General features: G+C 49.4%; 1 protein-coding gene across 4 annotated transcripts in view; it reads left to right on the top strand.

Moving 5' to 3' along the window:
- Window positions 1-2,627: 2,627 nt before the first annotated feature.
- The window catches only part of TIAM1 (TIAM Rac1 associated GEF 1), a 173,273-nt gene continuing 162,773 nt past the window's right edge, over window positions 2,628-13,127 (top strand). For all 4 annotated transcript variants that reach the window (XM_052674049.1, XM_052674052.1, XM_052674051.1 and 1 more), the window contains exon 1: window positions 2,628-2,724. The gene's annotated coding sequence lies outside the window, so the exon portion shown is untranslated. The remainder of the gene's footprint in view (window positions 2,725-13,127) is intronic.

Raw genomic sequence — 13,127 nt, forward strand, 5'->3', positions numbered from 1 at the left:
TGAAGCTGTCTGTGCTGTGTCTGATGGCCAAGCATTTCCAACAAGCCAATCCCTCCAGCCTGCCCTGTCCCTGCCCCCTGGGCAGCTGCTGGGACTCTCAGCGGCATCGAAGCTGGACCATGCTGGTATCTGCAATGGTGGGGCAGGTTGCCCAAGGAGGCTGTGGATGCCCCATCCCTGCAGGCATTCAAGGCCAGGCTGGATGTGGCTCTGGGCAGCCTGGTCTGGTGGTTGGCGTCCCTGCACATAGCAGGGGGTTCAAACTGGATGATCATTATGGTCCTTTTCAAACCAGGCCATTCTATGATTCTATGATTCTATGATAGTATGACATGGCAGCATTGCTCTGGCATTGGACTCTCCTGATTGATTTATTGTCACGTACCCAGCAGGAGGACACAGAGACAAGGGTTGGAGCCCATGGCATGCAAGGTATGTGAGATGTCACAGAAGGTGTGACATCTCCAGCCTTCAAGCTGGAGGCAGATCCCTGCACAACCTACCTCATATTGCAATTAGGCATGCTTTGGGACGGAAGTTGGACTAGGGGTCTCTTTTAGCTTCACTTCTCTGAGTTACAATCCCAACAATGTCACCTGTGCTCTATGAAGTAAGAGAGTTCTTCTGCCAGTTTGCTATGCCCAGCCCTCCTGAAAACGTCTCCACTTGCCTCTGCTTTATTCTTTTTTTCTGGGTCGTTTTGAGGCAGCCCTCTCTGAATTGCTTTGTTTGCCACATGAGGTGGCAGCTTTGTGTTCTCATCTGTAACGCATGGACAGTTTGGCATGCTGAGCTTAGTGCAATACTGCTGGCTCTTCTTCATGGCATCACATGAAGGGCGGTGTCTGGCTCCTTGTCCTGGTTTGGCTGTGTTTGTTGTCAAAGCACTCCTCTGCTGGGTGCTGTTGGGCAGGCCCAGGAAGTGATGCAGCTGTCCTCAGCCAGTGCTTGGGCAAAGAGGCCACTCTGCACAGAGCTATCCCCATGGCCTTCGGCAGGTCCACCTTGGCTGTCATTTGAAATGGTGTTCTCTCCTTTTCTCCTTCTGCAACTTTATTTAGTTATTTCATAGAATCACAGAATGGTTTGGGTTGGAAGGGACTTTTAAGATCACCTAGTTCCAATACCCTGCTATAGGCAGGAACGCTCAGTCTAGACCAGGTTGCTCAAAGCCTCATCCAGCCTGGCCTTGCATGCCTCCATGGAGGGAGCATCCACAACATCTCTGGGCAACCAATGTCTGTTCCAGTGTCTCACCACCATCACAGTAAAGAATTTCTTCCTAACATCTAGTCTAAATCTACCCTTTTCCAGTTTAAATACCATTTCCACGTATCCTGTTGCTACATGCCCTTTTAAAACCCCTTCCCCAGCTCTCCTTCAGGTCCTTCAGGTTCTGGAAGGCCACTATGAGGTCTCCTCAGAGCCTACTTCAGAGAAGAGCCCTAGCTGTGTGTCCTCAAAGGGGAAAAAACATTTTTTCCCCTATTCCTTTCTCCAGTAGTTTTCCAAATTGTCAAATCAAACTGAAGTTACAAATTGCCATAACTGTGCAACTAAGCCCAACAGTGAGACCTTAGTGACCCACATGTTACTGCTATAAAGAGACGTGTGTGAGTGTATCCAGACCTTGGCTGAGGAGCCAAATGTAACTTGCTAACTAACAGGGCAGATTATCCTCAGGTTATATGGAACAGCGTGCAGCATGGAAGAAGTTTAATCCTGGGCTGCTGTTTTCAGATATTTCCTGTAGGGAAATGTAACCTGCCGTAGGGGACCTGCTTTAGGGAACCTGCTTTAGCAGGGAGTTGGACTCGACAATCTCCAGAGGTCCCTTCCAACCCCTGCAGTACTGGGATTCTGCTCTCCGGGCTGAGCAGCCTCATTTCTCTCAGCCTTTCCTCACAGGAGGGACGCTCCAGTCCAGCGCGGCCTCACCAGTGCTGAGCAGCAGGGAAAAATCTCCTCCCTCAGCACGCTGGCAACACTCAGCCTCACGCAGCCCGGGACATCAGTGTCACCGCTGACCCACGTTGAGCTGATGCCCACCAGCACCCCCAGCTCCTTTTCTGGCAAGCTGCTTTCCAGCTGCGTGCCCCCAGCACGCGTCGCTTACTGTTCACGGGACAGCAATGAGGCTGACAGCAGTCACAGCTGCGGACCTCCCCACGGAGACGGCGGCACCTCGAGGCCCCTGGCACACCAGCGTGCCCCTGGGCAACGAGAGGGGCGTGGCTCTTCCCGCCCGCGGCCAATCCCGAGCACCGTCGCCGCCGCGCGCCAACTTCGCCCCCCTGCGCCCAGCCCCTCGGATTGGTGAGGCCCGGCCGCGAGCTTCATTGGCTGGGGCGGGCGCGCGGGGCCGCTTTTGTGGCGGGCGGGCGGGCGGCGCGTGGCCTCGTCGTTGCCTCCCGCCCCCCGGGGGAGCGGCCCCTCCCCTCCCACCTGGACGCCGCGTGGGCCATTGTCACACAACATTCCAACTCCGAACGCCCCGCTGCTCGCCGCCGCCGCCTCCCATTGGCTCGCTCAGCTCGGATTGACCGGCTGAAGAACCAATAGCCGCCGGTCTCCAAGGCGCCCGCTGGCGCCGCCCCTCGCAGCGCTGGCAGTAACAATATGGCAGCGGCGCCTATTGGTGGCGGCGCGCTCTGAGCGTAGGGCGCCCGGCGGCGGTGGCGGGCAGCGGATCCCGGGGCGGGCGGCGCCGCCGAGCCCGGGCAGGTGAGTGCGGACGGGTCGCTCCCTCGCCCCAGGGCATAGCGCCGCGCCGCCCTCCCGGCCCGGCGGCTGAGAGCCCCCCGCCGCCTCCACGGATGGGGGGCCCGGTCGGGCCGCGCTTCCACACCGTCACCGGTGGGTGAGCGGGTGGGCGCCCGGTCGCGGCCCCGCTTTTGTTCGCGATTCTGGCCGGCGGTGCCGTCCCCGAGCATCGCGGCTCCCAGGTGTCACCCCGCCGCCGGGCTGCCCGCGGGCACGGCGCTAACGAGCGCCCGGAGCTGTACACCCGGGGGGCGGGAGGTGCAGGGGGAACGGGAGCGGGCGGCGCGGTGCCGCGCCGGGGGGAGTCGGCGGCGAGCGGGTGGCCGTGCCGTGTCGTGCCGCGCTCAGAGAACGCGTGGGAATGAATGGGGAGCAGCCGCGAGGCGTGAGGTGATGATGGCTCGGGCGCCCCATCTGCGGTCAGAGCATCTCCTCTCCCCGCACCGTGAAAGAGCTTCTGTCAATTTCAGCGACGCCTCCGTGCGGCGCGGTAAATGAAGGGACAAGGGCGTGCGGGGCACCTTCCCCCCCGGCAGCCCCCCGTAGGGCACAGCGGGTCACGCTGCGCCTCGTGGGACGGTCCCGCGGGGTCGGGGGTCCGGGTGACCTTGGGAAGCGCCGCGGCTTTTCGCTCAGCCTTTGCATCGGCTCTCCTCGTAAACCTCGATCGCTTCGGCCGGGGTCGCTCCGTGCGCGGGCTGCGGGAAGCGCCGCTGTACGGCTCGGGCTGGAAGGAACCTCGGCAACCGAGCCGTTGTTGGCTTTGCGCGTGTGCCGTGGCGGTCGTGGCACGCTGCGATGCTGTGCTGCTCGGGGTAAAATGTGGCTCAAGAGGGGCACGGATGGCTCCATCCCTCCCAGCCCGTGGTCTCGCACTCTTTGTACGGTGTGATGCGGAAAGGAAACGTTTGGAGAGGGGGTTCTCCCCAACAAGCGCTTTATTGGTAACCTCTTTGTCACGGTGTTCTTGCTTTAATGGCCAACTCGTATTTTGGAGCCTCTAAACAAATACACCACTCATCATCTTTAAGGATAATTGGCTTTGAGAGCTGTCTCTCTGAAACTGAATCATAAACTGAAGCAAGTTTGACTGCCATTTGCCTTAAAAGAAACAGGACGTGCTGCTCTTTTAAATGGCCTTTTTGGCCAGGTTTGTGCAAGTCCAACTCAGCATCTCCCCTGGTGATGGACATGGCCTTGCTTGGGAGAGGATGGACCTTAATGGAGGGGGTTGTGTGATTGTTCTGTGCCTGGGAATGTTGGGAAGACCTTGTGATGCATTGGTGGATGGGACCATAGCTGTAGTACGGTCCCCACTGGAGTACCAGCAGAACCTGTTAGATACCAGTGCTGTCTGTGCCTCATACAAAGTTCTCGTGCTGTAGTGAGCTGTGTGGTATAAATAGAAATGCTAGAGATTTTAGCCACAGAATTCAAAGTTACGGTTTCCACAGCAACCGGCACTCAGGCCGTTGTCTACGTATGCAATATTTTCCTTCTTTATTTATTTATTTCCCCCCCCCCCCGTTTTTCCCAGCTCTGGCAGCTGAAAGCGCTGTGCCCCAGCCCCATCCTGCTCATCCTCTGCGTTTGTGTTCTTCTGATCTGAATGTGTACGTTTGGTGGCCCTGCTAGGCAGAGAGGGTGGAACTACATGATCCTTGAGGTCCCTTCCAACCCAGGTGATTCTGTGATTCTGTGATTCTGATCCTTCCTTTCAGTAGGAGCCCTTGCTTCCAGCTCAGGTGTGACTGGCACAGTACAAATACAAGCAGAACTCCTGTATTTGAATCCCTGGCTCATCCTACAAGTACACATGTGTGTTCCCATTTCCTTCATCTGATGAGACACGGTTAGGATGGTAGGTCCATGCTACCCGTGAGTTGTTCTGTGGGATGCAGCCTTCTGAGGTGAACATTAGGACACAATGCTTGCTGTTAAGTCTTTGTCACCTGAGCACTGTGGTGTTGCTGAGGTGTTTTCACTTACAGCCAGGGGGTTGATGTATAGACATGGTTGTGTCTAAGTTACTGTTTCCAGAGCAACCGAAGGTTTACATCTTGGAAGGCTGTTGATTAAAACATGAAGCATCATATCAAATTTTCCCTTCTTAAATTCTGTATTTTTTAGCTATTGTTAGTAATGCAGCTGGGCTTATCTGAGAATACATGTAAAAACCTTAAATGACCAAGCAGATCTTCTTCAGACATGTACTTCTGCGGTGAGAATGGGAAATTTCAGCCCCTGAAGTAGTAATTACCTTTAGAGTTACAGCATAAGGCACTTTAGTTAAAGAAAAAAAAAAAGTGGAATGGAAGTGTTATCTCATCTGTATCTACAACCAGAGCTAATGACGAAAGTGCATTTGGGCAAGGAGTAAAAGGGCTGATGTAGGCTGAAAGCAGATGTGAAATGAAGGGTTGTTATGGCTGGAGAACTGTTCCTACGAGGGCTGGGGACCCAGGATCCCCCCGTGTCTGGGAGCAGTTGGGCAGACTGCGGAGCCGGAGGCTGTTTAATATATTTATTATCTCTTTGGCTGCTGCTCCACGCAAAACTGGGTCTCTCTTGCAGTTTCACAGATGGTTTTGCTCTGAGCAGTAATGCCAAAGACCTTCAGCGTCAAAACAGGTCACTTTCCCATTATAACTCAATTTGAGCCAGCGTTACTTTCAGAAGAAGTTGATGCATCTGCATTGTGGGCTTTCTCCTTGCTCTGTGAAGAATTTTCTAAGTAATGGGAATGTTGTTCCCTTATAAATTGCTCTACTGGATAGTGGGATTGGTTTGTGCAATGATGCTGTAAAATGGTTTGCAGGTTGCCTGGGAATCTGAGACAGGAGGCTTTAAGTGTTGGCTTGAACTAAAAGGAATTGCAAACAGAAGGTCTCCAGGGTCTCCCTTTCTATTACTGTTAGTAACCTTCCAGCCTAATGTTTTTCTTTATTTACTTTATGTATATAAATATATATATGAATGTTCCATTGATGTTGCCGCCCGTAATAGTGTTGTCAGCAGCCTATGGCTTTTGCTTAATAAAATGGAGGAACGATTCCTCTCCTGCGAGATGGTTTTTAAATGAAATTTAAGCCCAAACCTTTGTGGTCTTTGGTATGCTGCCCAGATTATAGAAACAAAATGATTGAAAAGGCAGCTGGTAAGTGCTTGAAGTAAATTGAAATACCTTGAACTTCTAACTGAGTCTCCTTTACAAAGGTGGAGATTTTGTTTTCTCTGTAGTCAGCCCAGCCTTCAAGATATTGCACAGGAAGGATTTTGGATGGTGTGCAGAGGAGCAGGCTGTCCTCTGTAGCTTTATCCCACCTCCATGGCAAGCAGTGCTGGGTGGGAAAGCAGGGAGAGCTGACAACAAAGTGGGAGAAGAACTAGATTTTTTTGCTGGAATAAAAACTCCAATATTCTTGCAAGCTCAGAAGCTACCAGTGCATGCCATGCTATCAGCTTAATTGTCTAAGCCTTGCTAAATAAAGGTGCGTGTGCTGGGCTTCTGCACTGTGAAGGTGCATCTATCTTTGCAGCAGGGCATGTAGTTTTATTTTTCTCTAGTGCACAGTATGAACACACCTCTTTTTTGACCTTCTCTATTAATTTCAGTGGCTAAAGCCAAGTCTTCAGAGCAACTGGGCATCTGCAAGCTGGCACAAAATCCCCAATCCATTAACATTACAGCAGGTTTGTATTAAGAACTTCTTGCCTGAGAGGTGCAGGCACTGGAGGGATGGGGCTGTGTGCCTGAGGGCTGACCTGGTTAGCTATTAGGGAGAAGTTCTTTCCTTGGAGGGCAGTGAGGTGCTGGCACAGCTGCCCAGAGAAGCTGTGGTGCCCCATCCTTGGAGGTGCTCAAGGCCAGGTTGGATGGGGCCCTGGGCAGCCTGAGCTGGTGGGGGCAGCCCTGCCCATGACAGGGGTTGGGGCTGGGTGGGCTTCGAGTCACCTTCTGATCCAAACCATTCTATGATATGATTCTTTGGCCACAAAAAGTGGCACAGAGGAGGAGAAAGGCAAGATGGAAGAAGAAAGGCAAGGGGTTATGTCTGCAGATAAATGATGAGGGGAGATGGCCTGTTCCAGAATGTGGGATGGCACTCGTTCTCATGTAAGCCTAGTAAGCTTCTCTAAAAACAATTGTTTTGCCTTAAGGTTGGGAAACATAACAGCAATTTTCTGTATTTTGAATTTTGCAGTCTACACTGCAATAATATGCATATTTGGAACACGTTGTGTTTAAAAGATTTTTTGAGAAACATTTGGCCACAGTTGCCTTCTGCATCAGAGAACTGTATGGCTTTGCATTATTCAGCATGTCTTTATGTTTAATCGCTTTTTCCCTTTCACATGCTTTGTTCCTAAGATTAGAAACAGTTTTTTTCCTCGTGGATAAATCATTTAAACACCTGAACTGATTACATGCATGCATCTGAGCTCAGAACAGTCACGACTCTATTTTTTTTTTCTTATTCAGAGACTTGACTTTTCTGAAGAAGATGCAAAGCACCTGAAAATAGCTCCATCACAGAAGCATCAAGCATCACTTTAAAATTATTGCTATCACGTCCTGGATGCTGCCAGTGTACTTCCGCCTCCCTCCTCATCATAAGTGACGTCTCTGGAGGCAGTCAGGGGCTTATTGATGGCTGCTTTGCAGAGGTAAAGGGTGTGCGTTTCTGAAGGGCAAGGCTGTCCTCTCCTTTGCAGAATGATGGCAAAGACCTGGATGCAGAGAGCGCTTGGGTTGTGCCTTATGGCTGCCCCTTTTGTTGGTGGGGGCAGATTTCATACAATCATTGAATGGCCCGGGTTGAAAAGGAGCACAGTGGTCATCTAGATTCAACTCCCCTGCAATGTGCAGGGTTGCCAACCAGTAGACCAGGCTGCCCAGAGCCACATCCAGCCTGGCCTTATTGATGGGGAGGATGGAGGGGCTGCAGCAGTATTTCCTGCTTTATGGGAAAATGCACTTCTCTTTTCATTTCAAAACGTGTTTTCAAAGAGGAGCTGCTCTTCTGCTCTCCCCAGCTAAAGCCATGCATGCTCCACAGCCTACTTGGGAGAGCTGCAACCCGACTGCCAAAGGAAAGGAGTCTTTTTCCCAAATACGGGACCCCGTCTCATCCTGCACCCCCGTCAGTCTGTGCTCTGCTGTTTCATCTCAGCCTGGCTGGCGCTAGCACTGTGGGATGGCTGGAGCTTCCTCTCCCTTTGTTGTAGAAGTACTCCTGGGAACTACCTTTGTAGAGCAACTACATATCTCTAGGCTAAAGCTGAACCACAGCTGGAAAACATCTCTCACTGAAAACATCTGAAGATTTAAGACCTCATGCCAGAAAACTGTGGCCTAGTGCTTTGTCCATGACGTGCAGCTTTATCAGTGTTAGTCAGCCAGAACACGAATACCTTGATCTTCTTTATCTCACCCCTCTTTACACATAGAGGAAAAACAGGGAGAAAATGTGCAATGCTGTTAGGAGAGATTCACTGTGCATTTTGACTTGCTTTTTGCAGTATTTTGTACAGCAGCCCACCTGGACCCTCTGGATTTGCAATCATGTCAGCCTTGTGTCTGGCTCTCCACCCTCTGATGAGTGACGTGCTGCCAGGCACCGGCTTTTCAGCACACGTGAGCAGTTCCTGCTCAGATGCAGGTCCTGCTTGGCTGTCAGACCCATCCGTTATAGCAGCAGCATCTTTGTTGTTTTGAATCTTCTTGCCTTAATCTGTCACACTTGGTTCCCTTTCTTCTTCCAAAGCAAACTGTGTGCCTGCTATCTGCTGGCTCAGTGTGGGGTGGGCGCAGTCCCCTAGTGACCCCATGCAGTGGGGCTGTCCCTCCATACACCAGGCCAGCAGCTCGTGAGATGTGTTGCATTAGCTCCTCAAATCATTTTGTTTTGTGCTTATCGACAGCGTATCACAGAGCCTGTGGAGTACTGCATACTGAGTTTCTGGAGAGCATTGGTGCTCTTTGAAATTGTTATTTTAAAGGCTTAATTCATGCCCTGTCTGTTTTTATCCACATCTACATAACTCACGTGAGGCCTTTATGTGTTGCTTGTTCCTTCATCGTGGACCTACTCTAGTGTTTGGGTAGTACAGCTGGCTGACACCATTTCAGAGCCAGTTTTAGAACTGGTATCCACTAACAAAACAAAAATCAGCCTCCCCTTAAATAAACCAAACCTCCAAACCATGGATACAGCTGGCTTTATTTTTCCCTTTGTATCATGTACTTTTGCTATCATGCTATTGGGGGAAGGGGGACTGGCTTTTGATGGGAAGGATTTAGGATCTGCTGGGCAGCGACCAAGCTGTGCGACAGAGAGCAAGAACAGGTGAAGCATCTTCCTGAAGCAACTCGGATTTCCTGAACTATTAGGCAAGATAGGTGAGAGAGGCAAAAAGCAAAGTGCAAAACCACGCAGGAAGTGGGCTGCTAGGGAAGTATTTTGAGGTGAGGCTGTTGCTGGGAGAGGGGGGATGCTGAAGTGTAATGTATGGGATGTGGGAAGGAAAACCTTTTCTGAAAATTTGGCATGTGATGGTGAGAAAACCTGTTGCACTCCTACAGCAGAGGATGACAAAAGGAGCTTCTGTTTACTGGATGCTCTGTGTATGGTGAGTGTTGAAATTGCACATGTCCACATGCTAAGTGTACGTATTGCATTGCTGAAAAGCTGCACCTAAATCCTACCAGACTTGTTACTGGCAAAATATGTTTCCTCGCTTGGCCATCGTTGTCTCCTGGGAAAGTCATACGAGTTGGATTAATTTAATGGCAGGACTGCTAGTTAATGAAGTCAGTGGGATTGGGATTTCGCCTCGTGATTCAGAAAACTTAGTTTGTTCTGTTGCTTTAGGCCGTGCAGTTGTAAAAACGTGATTGCTTCATGCTCTCATTTTGTAAAGGGTAGTGACTAAGGTAACTTGAGCTGACACAGTTACCTGCCAAAATAATTAAGTGCAGAGCTAAATGAGTATAAAAAGACCAGACAAGTAAATTGCTTTGTACAAATATCCTTTTTTTTTTTTTTTTTTTTTTCTTTGAGGCTTAGGTACGTAGTTCTGTAAAAAAGGTGAGCATTTAGCATTAATGGATCTGCTGTTTAATATCAGCTGGGAAGAAGGAGCTGAGGATTAGCGTGGAAATGTATGCAATTTCAAGATAAATTGATTGCATTTCATCTTTTCTGTTAGTAGCTTTCCCTCAAACTGCCAATGGGAGTTCAATAACTAATGGACAGAATGTTTCATTAAGCATGCATTAAGCCCAGAATAGTTAGCAACTGCCTCTTTGGGATGCCCTTTCTATATTAGCCCCTCCTATGGGGTATGCAGTCTTGTTTTCTATTTTTGTTTGCTTGCTTGCTTTTAAAGATGTCAGTGAAGATGGTAGGACTGTTGTGTCCATTCTTTTATTTCCCTTTGGAGAGCACTTGCTACAGTAAGATTTTTCTTAATGTATTTTGCCTTTGGTAGCAATTACTGCTGCCTGCAGTTGTGGCTTCCAGTTTAGAACAAAGCTGTTTTGTGCATCTAGTGAGTAATCATTGTTGATAAAGTTGGGGACCTCTCATTGTGGCTAGGATGTCAATTATACCGACTGCTACCAAGCTCAAATTATAGGTTTGTAATTTTTGCTTCAGGGCTTGTCACGCTGGAATATTCTTCGCCCTGTTAATAAACTAAAAAAGAAATTGGTGTTAAAAGGTCTTTCTCAAACCTATTAAGTGAGACATAGAGTTGAAGTGTCTCGATTACTGCCTAGATTCCCATCTTTACTGCTGTCTGCTGGGACAGCTTGCTGGTGCAAACCTCAGCCTGAGCCCACAGTGGCAAATAGCTTTGGCAGATGGGGCCTCAGCAGTGTGTCCTTCTTCCTTGCAGCTTTAAATAAAGTAATTGATGCTACCTGAGCATTTTTCAGTTTATTTTTCTTGGTTAAATTTTTGTAAGGAGGAGGGCATGAGAATAGATGTGTTATTAACAAATGTACAGGAATGTTGCTTGCCCAGAAATGATTAGGAGATTAAGTAATGGATTAATTGCAGTTATTCATCTGGAACCCTCCTAATGTGTGTAGACACAAGGCACTCATCCTTTCTGAAAGGGGGCTGTGAGAGTAGGGATGTGCTGTGTTGTGCTGCAGAGAATTGTCTACTGGCAATTCACACTGCCATCCATGCTTTGCAAATGAAAACAGTTCAGCTTTCAACTCGTATTTCATGGCTGCTGGTGGTGGAGAGTTGCAGTCGTGCATTCTGGAGAGAACCAGGTGACACAGGTGTTTATAGAATCACAGAATGGTTTGGGTTGGAAGGGAGATCAATGATCCAATCCCTGCCGTGGGCAGGGCTGCCCCCACCAGTTCAGGCTGCCCAGAGCCCCATCTAACCTGGCTTTGAGTGCCTCTAGGGATGGGGCAGCACAGCTTCTATGGGCAGCTGTGTCAGCACATCACCACCCTCTCAGTGAAAAAATTCCCACTATCATCTAAGCTAAATCTCTCCTCTTTTAGTTTAAAGTCATTTCTCCATGTCCTATTGCTGTCATACCATCTCTCTCCTGTATATAAGCTCTGGTAAGTACCGGAAGGCCACAATGTGCTCTACCCAGAGCCTTCTCCAGGCTGAACAAGCCCAGTGCTTTGCTTTGCCCCTACTACTGTTCATGGTGGCTGTGGGCTTCTGGTCAGTCCATGGCTCTGATCTGCCTAACCAGCAGCTAGCCAAGATGAGCCTTGCTCAGGTGCTGTCTGGCTGCCTCTATCCATCTCCAGCATACCACAGTTGAAGAAAGAATTGTGGCTTCATCACAAGAAAAGGTTTGCCTTGCTGCTACTTTGGGCTTCGCTGTTTCAACCTATTGCACAAATAGAGGTGTTTTCCTTAAACAGCTGCAGCTGCTTTGTAGTAGTTTGTGGTTGGGGCATGTGATGCATTTTTAGGATTCCTGTGAAATGTTATTGTTTTGGGTTTTTTTTTTCCATTCTTTTTTTAGTGTATTATGATGATGCTTAGAAATTCATATGGGGTTTCTGGTGGCTTGCCATACAAGGAGAAGGACAGGGGCATTGTGCTGAATAGTGTGGTGTAAGGGATTTCATGTCCTTGTGAGTGTGTTCCAGGGCACAGGAGACTGCATCCTCCAGTTACAGCAGTACCCAAGTGCTGATATTCCCCTCTTACTTAATTTCTGATGGGCTGCACCACTTTTTGTGATGACTGTATGCAGTTCTCTCCAAAGAATGTGAACTTGAAATCTGGCAGCTCACTGCCACACATCATACATACATACATACATACAGGTGTAGGCTGTGTGCAGGGCTCGTGCTAGGCTGGGAAAAGGCCTGGGGAGAGAAAAACAGTGGCATTGCTGACCATGTCCACATTGTGGGTGCAACTTTTTTGTGCCTTGGAACAGGGGTGAATTAATTGCTGTGTTAAAGGCCTGGTGTAGCTGCAGAGGGCTGTGCACAGCTTTCTGCAGGCAGTTGCTGGGGCATGTGACTGTGAGGCACTTGGGCTTGCTACTTGCATTGCTCACTTCAGCTTGCTCGGGCCATTTGTGGTTAACATGAGCATTTCTGGATGCTCCAAGCTTATGGGAAGCAGCTAGGCAGGGAAAAAAAAAAAAAAACCAGCAACTGCTACGTGTTTATGGAATGTTATGACTTCAAAGGTACACTGACTGGTGGTTTAGTGAGGAAACTCAGTATCTTTTCTGTTTCTGTGCACTGGAAGACCATAACTCGGCCTGGTGTGGGGAGGAAGAAGGAGATGCTTATTTGGAGATGTACCTTTGAGACTGTATGAGGAGGGGGTGTACCTGATGTAGGCCACTCAAGGGGCCTAGGTGGTCAGAGTTATGCTGGTGCTGGCCCTTATGATTCGTGTCTGGGTTTAGACCTTTTTCCTTGCCAGTTTGTCCTCAACAGTAAATTAATAAAATAAAAAAATACATCTTTGCTCTTTATATTTTAATCCTGATAAATGCCCTTCTCTCTTCTTAGACTAGGAAAAGAACAGTTTTGAGGCTTGTGCATGTCTTGCCTCGAAGGCAGACTGAATGCCCAGCAACTGACGTAATGGGAGAACCTTCCCTCACCTTTCCTTCATGCTGTGGGCTGGGATCTGGCTTGAGCTCTTACCCATTGCCTTGGTGTTGGGGGAGGGACACACAGGGGAGAGCAAGGAGCCATGTGGAAGAGGTGACATGTGAACTCGTTCTTTAAGTAAGCGCCAAAAAGACATTTACCCCCTTCTTTCTCTCAGAGGAGACTCCCTGGGCTATGACAGATAAGCTGTCTGTGTTTTTCTGGTGGGAAGAGAGCTTCCCTTAGCCCCTGC

Source organism: Tympanuchus pallidicinctus, unplaced genomic scaffold (assembly GCF_026119805.1).
Source record: "Tympanuchus pallidicinctus isolate F22 unplaced genomic scaffold, pur_lepc_1.0 scaffold14, whole genome shotgun sequence".
In the NCBI taxonomy this organism is placed as follows: domain Eukaryota; kingdom Metazoa; phylum Chordata; class Aves; order Galliformes; family Phasianidae; genus Tympanuchus; species Tympanuchus pallidicinctus.